The sequence below is a fragment of the Cucumis sativus genome, chromosome 3 (assembly GCF_000004075.3).
Source record: "Cucumis sativus cultivar 9930 chromosome 3, Cucumber_9930_V3, whole genome shotgun sequence".
Taxonomy (NCBI): Eukaryota; Viridiplantae; Streptophyta; class Magnoliopsida; order Cucurbitales; family Cucurbitaceae; genus Cucumis; species Cucumis sativus.
In genome coordinates, this window is record NC_026657.2 from 12,702,153 (window position 1) to 12,709,025 (window position 6,873).

General features: G+C 31.8%; 1 pseudogene; it reads right to left on the reverse strand.

Annotated features, from left to right (window-relative positions):
- Nucleotides 1–569: 569 nt before the first annotated feature.
- LOC116402656 lies at nt 570–2,488 on the reverse strand (annotated as a pseudogene).
- Between the last annotated feature and the right edge of the window lie 4,385 nt (nt 2,489–6,873).

Here is a 6,873-nt window from a genome sequence, read left to right on the forward strand (position 1 = left end):
TTTCCACTCGTTCAGGATATTTGGAGACTGTGAGGAACACTGTTTCGAATTGTTTAAGTACTTCCCATTTTATTTTAAACAATATATCAAGCTTCATTTTACGTAGCTTTTGTCTTACTAGGTTGCATTCTGGCTTCAAAGGAACACGATGTACTACAATATCCGTATTTAACCCCGGCATATCCTGATAACTCCAAGCAAAATATCTGAGTACTCACGTAACAAATTGATTATTTTTTTTCGAGTTTCACTGGTCATTGATGTGCCAATTTTTACCTCTTTTAATTCCTCCTGAGAACCCAAATTGATTACTTCAACTAGCTCTTGGTGAGGACCTAAGACCTTATCTTCTTCTTCTACTAATCTTAACAGTTCTGAGGATATTCTCCCAGCATTTTCATCGTCACTCTCTTTGTCAGATTCCATAGTGTATATTAAGGTATCAAGGGTAGAACTGGAATTACTAACATCTTCGTTCTTATGAATGTTGTCTATGAAAAAGTTTGGACTTTTGTGTTTAATTTGCAAGATGCAAGAAAGAAAGCAGAGAGAAGAAGTTGGAAAGAACGAAAGGAAAATGCGAAGATTTCATTAAATAACAAATAAAACAGTACATTCATATTGTAAAGCAAATAAAACATTGTGGCCTTGTGTAGAGCCACTATAAAATAAAAGGAATTTGACAAATAAAAGCTTAATCATTACTCTTGAAATTCTTTTGAAAATGTAGGTATATCTACAACATCCCAAGTATTAAGCTCGAAATCAGGTGGACATGCATAAACTGTTTCTCCTTCATTTTTGCACTTTTGAAACAAAGCAATCTACAATGTTCACTTTTGGATTTTCATGATTAGGCAGTGGATTGTTGTTGACATCCGGCTTCTCACCAACTTTTTTGAAGCTTAACCATCCATCATTAATCAAAGATTGCACATTCCTTTTTAAAGCCAAACAATTTTCAATTGAGTGTCCTGCTCCTTCGGCATAATAATCACATCGAGCATTTGAATCATATCATTTTGGATAAGGAGATTGTATAGGATTCATTGGGATAGGAGCTAACTGTCGATTTTGAATTAGATGAGGTAAAAGTTCTGTATATGTCATGGAAATTGGATCAAATTGTCATGTATCTGAGTTGGTCTCGCTACTTTGACCTTGTACAAATGGTTGAGAAGAGTTTGAATTAATAGGCTTTTGGGCTCTAGAGAAAGAGTGAGTTGGTACATAGTTGTTATGAGGGACATGAGAAACATTGCTTATATATGAAGAAAAATTTTGGTCATGTTTCCTTTGGCTAAAAAAACGATTTGTGGTTCCCTAAATTAGGAAAACCAAATGCATGAACCTCATCTTCTTTCTTCTTAGATGTTGTTCCTTTCTTTAATCCCTCATACTCAGCTGAAGCCTCTGCTAATCTCCCGTGCTTTATCGCATATTCAATTCTTTCACCAATAACAATAATGTCACAAAAATTGGTTGTAGCATTACCAATCATTCGATCATAGAATGGAGCCCGCAAAGTATTCATATACATAGACGTCATTTCTTTGTCTGTTAATGGTGGTTGAACCTCCGCGACCATATCTCTCCATCGTTGAGCATATTCTTTAAAGTTTTCTGAATTCTTCTTCTTCATACGTTGCAAGTCTAAACGATCTGGAGCCATATCAATATTATGTTTATATTGCTTTAGAAATGCATCAGCTAAATCCTTCCAAACATGAATGTGTGTATTATCTAATTGAATATACCATCGAGTAGCTGGACCAGTCAAACTGTCCTGAAAGCAATGGATCAACAATTTATCATTACCAATATGCATTGTCATCTTTCTACATACCTATAAGATGACTCCTTGGACACGATGATCCATCATATTTGTCAAATTCGAGAACTTTAAACTTTGCTGGAATGATCAAGTCTGGCACTAAGCACAACTGTGTTGCTTCTATATTTCCATAAACATCAGTCCCTTCAATTGCTCGCAATCTTTCTTCCAAAACATCTAGTTTTTGCTTAGCCGAAGTGTTCTCATTTTGCCTTATGTCTTGAATTTTAGCCTGAGCTTCCAATTGTTCTATATCTGGGACAGGAGGTGGAACATCAAAAAGTGGATTCATAGCAACATAGTGTCGAGCAGTTTGAGACTGTGTAACGTTCATGTGGCGTGACATAAATCTTGGGGGATAAATGGGATCATTGGTGTCTTGAACTGGATTGCTTGATTGTGTTGTTTCTATGACGACTTTTCCTTTTCCTATTGAAAGCAATTCCAGTATTTTTGAAACTTGTTCCCCAAGACTATTAATATCTTGTCTCATTTTATCCATGTCTTTATCTTGTTCTTCCATGATTCGACTTTTATGCATCGTATTGTAAGGATGATGAATTGGAGTAGGGTGAGCTATGTTTTACTTTGATTATTTTGAAAACTTTGAAGACTAAAGAGCAAGGGAAGAAAGAGAAAGAAAAATTTAAAATTTAAAATTTAAAATTTAAAAATTAAAAATCAAAAATCAAAATCAAAAATCAAAAATCAAAAATCAAAAAGAAAGAAAAAATGAAAAGAAAAGAAATAAGAATTTTATGTACTTTAGCTTAATTGTTTTTTAATATTTAGTTAATTTTAGAAAATATAAAGATTTTCATGTACCTCTACAATGTAAACATTACTTTCTTTAAAGTATGCATGAAGCCAAATGAACCAAATTTAGGGAACTAAGATAAATAAAATTTAAATATCAAACTCAAAATAATAATAATATAGAAAATACTATTATTGAAATTCTTTTTTTTAAATGAAATATGTATTATTTAAAATTTTAGGAAAATGTGAAACTTTGTTAAAATAAATAAATAAAAATAATTTGAATATTTGACTTTTGGATAAAATATGTCAAAAAGAAACTGACATGGTGTTGGTATCATCTAAACTCTTAGAAATTAAAGGTCTTCAAACTTATTCTAATGTTATTTAAGAAATAACAAAAGAATTAATCTGAGCGAGGATTTTTCATGTGCCTACACGGGAGTCGAAACCCTCGAAGGTCAACACTACTCCATCCTCAATTCTAGTCCTATAAGGTTGTAGCCCGGGTAGAGGGCTTGTGAGTGTGTGTAAATGCATGTTGGAAAAAAAATGTACCAATAACATAGTACAAAATATTACATATGAATCAATAAAAAAAAAATAATTAAGTGAACCAACATATTATAATATAATAAGAATAAAAGATAAAAATGTACTGGCTTGACTCTCTTACACATTGCAATGTCCCCAGTGGAGTCGCCAAGCTGTCGCGACGTGATCGCTACGCGGAGCGGCCGACCTCCCCGTTTATTTAATTTTAATAAATAGTTTTGAAGTCGCCACCAACCATATTAAGGTGTGATTGGTCACCCAAAAAAAAGAAAAAAAAATGGTCTGCGTACATTCAGAGATTTAAGTTCGGGAGTCAGTTGTGTGTAGGGAAGGTGTTAGCACCCTACAACACCCAAAAAATGGTTACCCAATTTTATCTTTTAAATTAAATTATAGAGGTTCACAAAACAAAGTTTTTATTTAGGTTTTGTTTAAATGTCCCATGTTTATCAATTCATATCGAAGAAAGTAAAACCTAAGCATGAATTGATGATTATGGGTGGCATAGGAGCCATTAGAAAAATTAAGTTTATTTTTGTTTTAAAAGATTTTTATTCACCTTAAGAATATTAAGATACCAAAACTTGATATTTTAATCTCTATCATAGGTGTTTAATGAAAAATTTCATATATCTAGAATTAATAAATTCATAGAAAATACTACTCAGTCTCATTTAAAATATGAAATGTGTTAATTTAAAAAAAACAATCTATTAATTAAATTTCAAACGGAAAAATTTCATGTATTTATGGATTTTAAATTATAAAATCCATAAAAAAACAATACTTTTTCTCCAATTTACATTATTATATTTAAATAAAAATAATAATAACAATGGCAAAACATTATGAAATTTGAAAAATACTTAGAAGTAATATGCTGAGATAAAATAAATACATTGATAATATATGCAAAATGTAAAAGATATTAATGTAGGATGCAAGATAATTAATTAATACAACACATGCAACATAATTAATTAAATCAAAATGATGCAAAATAATTGATTAATGCAGGATGCAAAATAATTGATTAATGCAGGATGCAAAATAATTGATTAATGCATAATTAAACGAGGGCCAAATTGATATCAAATAATAACTAACAGTTGAATACCAAAGTAGGTTTGGCCCAATATGCAAATAAATAATATTGCAAATAAATAATGAATATCAAATAATTATAGCCACATATGCATACTGATTAATTAATACATCATGCAAATAATTAGAATGAGGGAGTGAAAATGTCACATACAAGTTGCTAATTAATTAATAGGCCAAATGAAAAATGGTTGTTGCCAAATATTAATTATATCATGCATAATTATTAACATGGATAATATATGGATAGCAGTAATTATTAACGGAGTATGCCATATGGATACATGTATAAAGTAATTAACAAAGACTGTAAAATTGATGCCAATGAAGAATGAGTATTACCAAATACAAGATGTTAATTGATTAATTATGCATAATTATTAAAGCATGTTATATGGACATAAGTAATTAACTGTAAAATGGGTGCCAATAAAGAATGAGTATTACCAAATACAGAAGGCTAATTGATTAATTATGCATAATTATTAAGGCATGTCATATGGATATAAGTAATTAACTGTAAAATGGGTGTCAATGAAGAATGAGTATCCAAATACAAATATATGATGCTAATTAATTAAAAAGAAATTAACACAGAATGGATGCCTAGTAATAAAAGAAAATTAACACAGAATGGATGCCCAATAATAAAAGAAAATTAACACAGAATGGATACCCAACAATTAAAAAGAAATTAACACAGAATTGATACCCAATATTTAAAAAGAAATTAACACAGAATGGATACCCAATATTTAAAAAGAAATTATAAAAAATTTAATATAGAATGGAAGGTAGAATGCTCAGTATTAAGAAAGATACAAATAATAAAATTAACATGTTAAATGATGGTAAAATGAATGAACACGATAGTTCATAATTAAAAGCAGTATATCAAACAAAAAAAAATCATTAAACAAGAATAAGAATAAAAAAGAGGAAAAAGAAAAAAAAACTTACCAGCAGGTCTGCCCTTCAATGCCAAAGGTTATTCCTTTTGATCTTCTTTCACTCTTCACCTCTTTCTAAATCCTCCAATAATAAAAAAAAACATCCTCTGTCCTTTCTGAATCGTCTCTTCTCTTTTTATATGGAAATGTCTCCTTTTTAGATAGAAGTGAAGTAGGTTTAGATAGTGAAATGAGAGATGAACGTGAGAGATTGGAAGAGGTGGAGTGGGAGAACGTGAGAGATTGGGGAAGAAGGTGGAAGAGTGGGAGAACGTGAGAGATTGGGGAAGAAGGTGGAAGAGTGGGAGAACGTGAGAGATTGGGAGAAAGTGGGAGGGTTGTGACTCAGTAAAACAGGGGATGGTTGAGAAAAATAGGGAGAAGAAAAACAAAATCTTTACTTTTAAATTTAATTTTAAATATGTTTTTATTTTTGTTTTTGTTTTAAAACATAAATTTAAAAATTAAGATTTAAATTTAAATTCAAATTCAAATTCTTTTAAAAAAATAATAAATTAATTAATGAAAAAAATAAAAAGGCAGGACAAAATACGGTATCTACAGTTTGCCCCCTTTGTCCATCCTGAAAATATTTAAAGGTGGACAAAGGTAATAGATAAGGTATTTGGGCCAATTTTTTATTTTTTGAGAGAGACAAAAAAAAAAATCAATCTTAGCTCTAAGACTAAGTTTGATAAACAGGCTTCGACCTCAGCTTTAGATCTGTGCTCGATTTAACCAAATTTGAAAAGGAACATCAACCTTAGCTCTAGGACTAAGTTTGATAAATAAAGGAATGGACCAGATAGACAGGCTTCGACCTAAACTTTAGATCTGGGCTCGATTTAACTAAATTGAAAAAAACATCAACCTTAGCTCTAGGACTAGGTTTGATAAAGGAAGGGACCTGATAGACAGGCTTCGGCCTCAGCTTCAGATCTGGGCTCGATTTAACCAAATTTGAAAAAGAACATCAACCTTAGCTCTAGGACTAGGTTTGATAAAGGAAGGGACCTGATAGACAGGCTTCGGCCTCAGCTTCAGATCTGGGCTCGATTTAACTAAATTTGAAAAAGAACATCAATCTTAGCTTTAGGACTAGGTTTGATAAAGGAAAGGACCTGATAGACAGGCTTCGGCCTCAGCTTCAGATCTAGGCTCGATTTAACCAAATTTGAAAAAGAACATCAACCTTAGCTCTAAGACTAGGTTTGATAAATAAAGGAAAGGACCTGATAGACAGGCTTCGGCCTTAGCTTCAGATCTGGGCTCGATTTAACTAAATTTGAAAAAGAACATCAACCTTAGCTCTAGGACTAGGTTTGATAAAGGAAAGGACCTGATAGACAGGCTTCGGCCTCAGCTTCAGATCTGGGCTCGATTTAACCAAATTTGAAAAAGAACATCAACCTTAGCTCTAAGACTAGGTTTGATAAATAAAGGAAAGGACCTGATAGACAGGCTTCGGCCTCAGCTTCAGATCTAGGCTCGATTTAACCAAATTTGAAAAAGAACATCAACATTAGCTCTAAGACTAGGTTTGATAAATAAAGGAAAGGACCTGATAGACAGGCTTCGGCCTCAGCTTCAGATCTGGGCTCGATTTAACCAAATTTGAAAAAGAACATCAACCTTAGCTCTAGGACTAGGTTTGATAAAGGAAAGGACCTG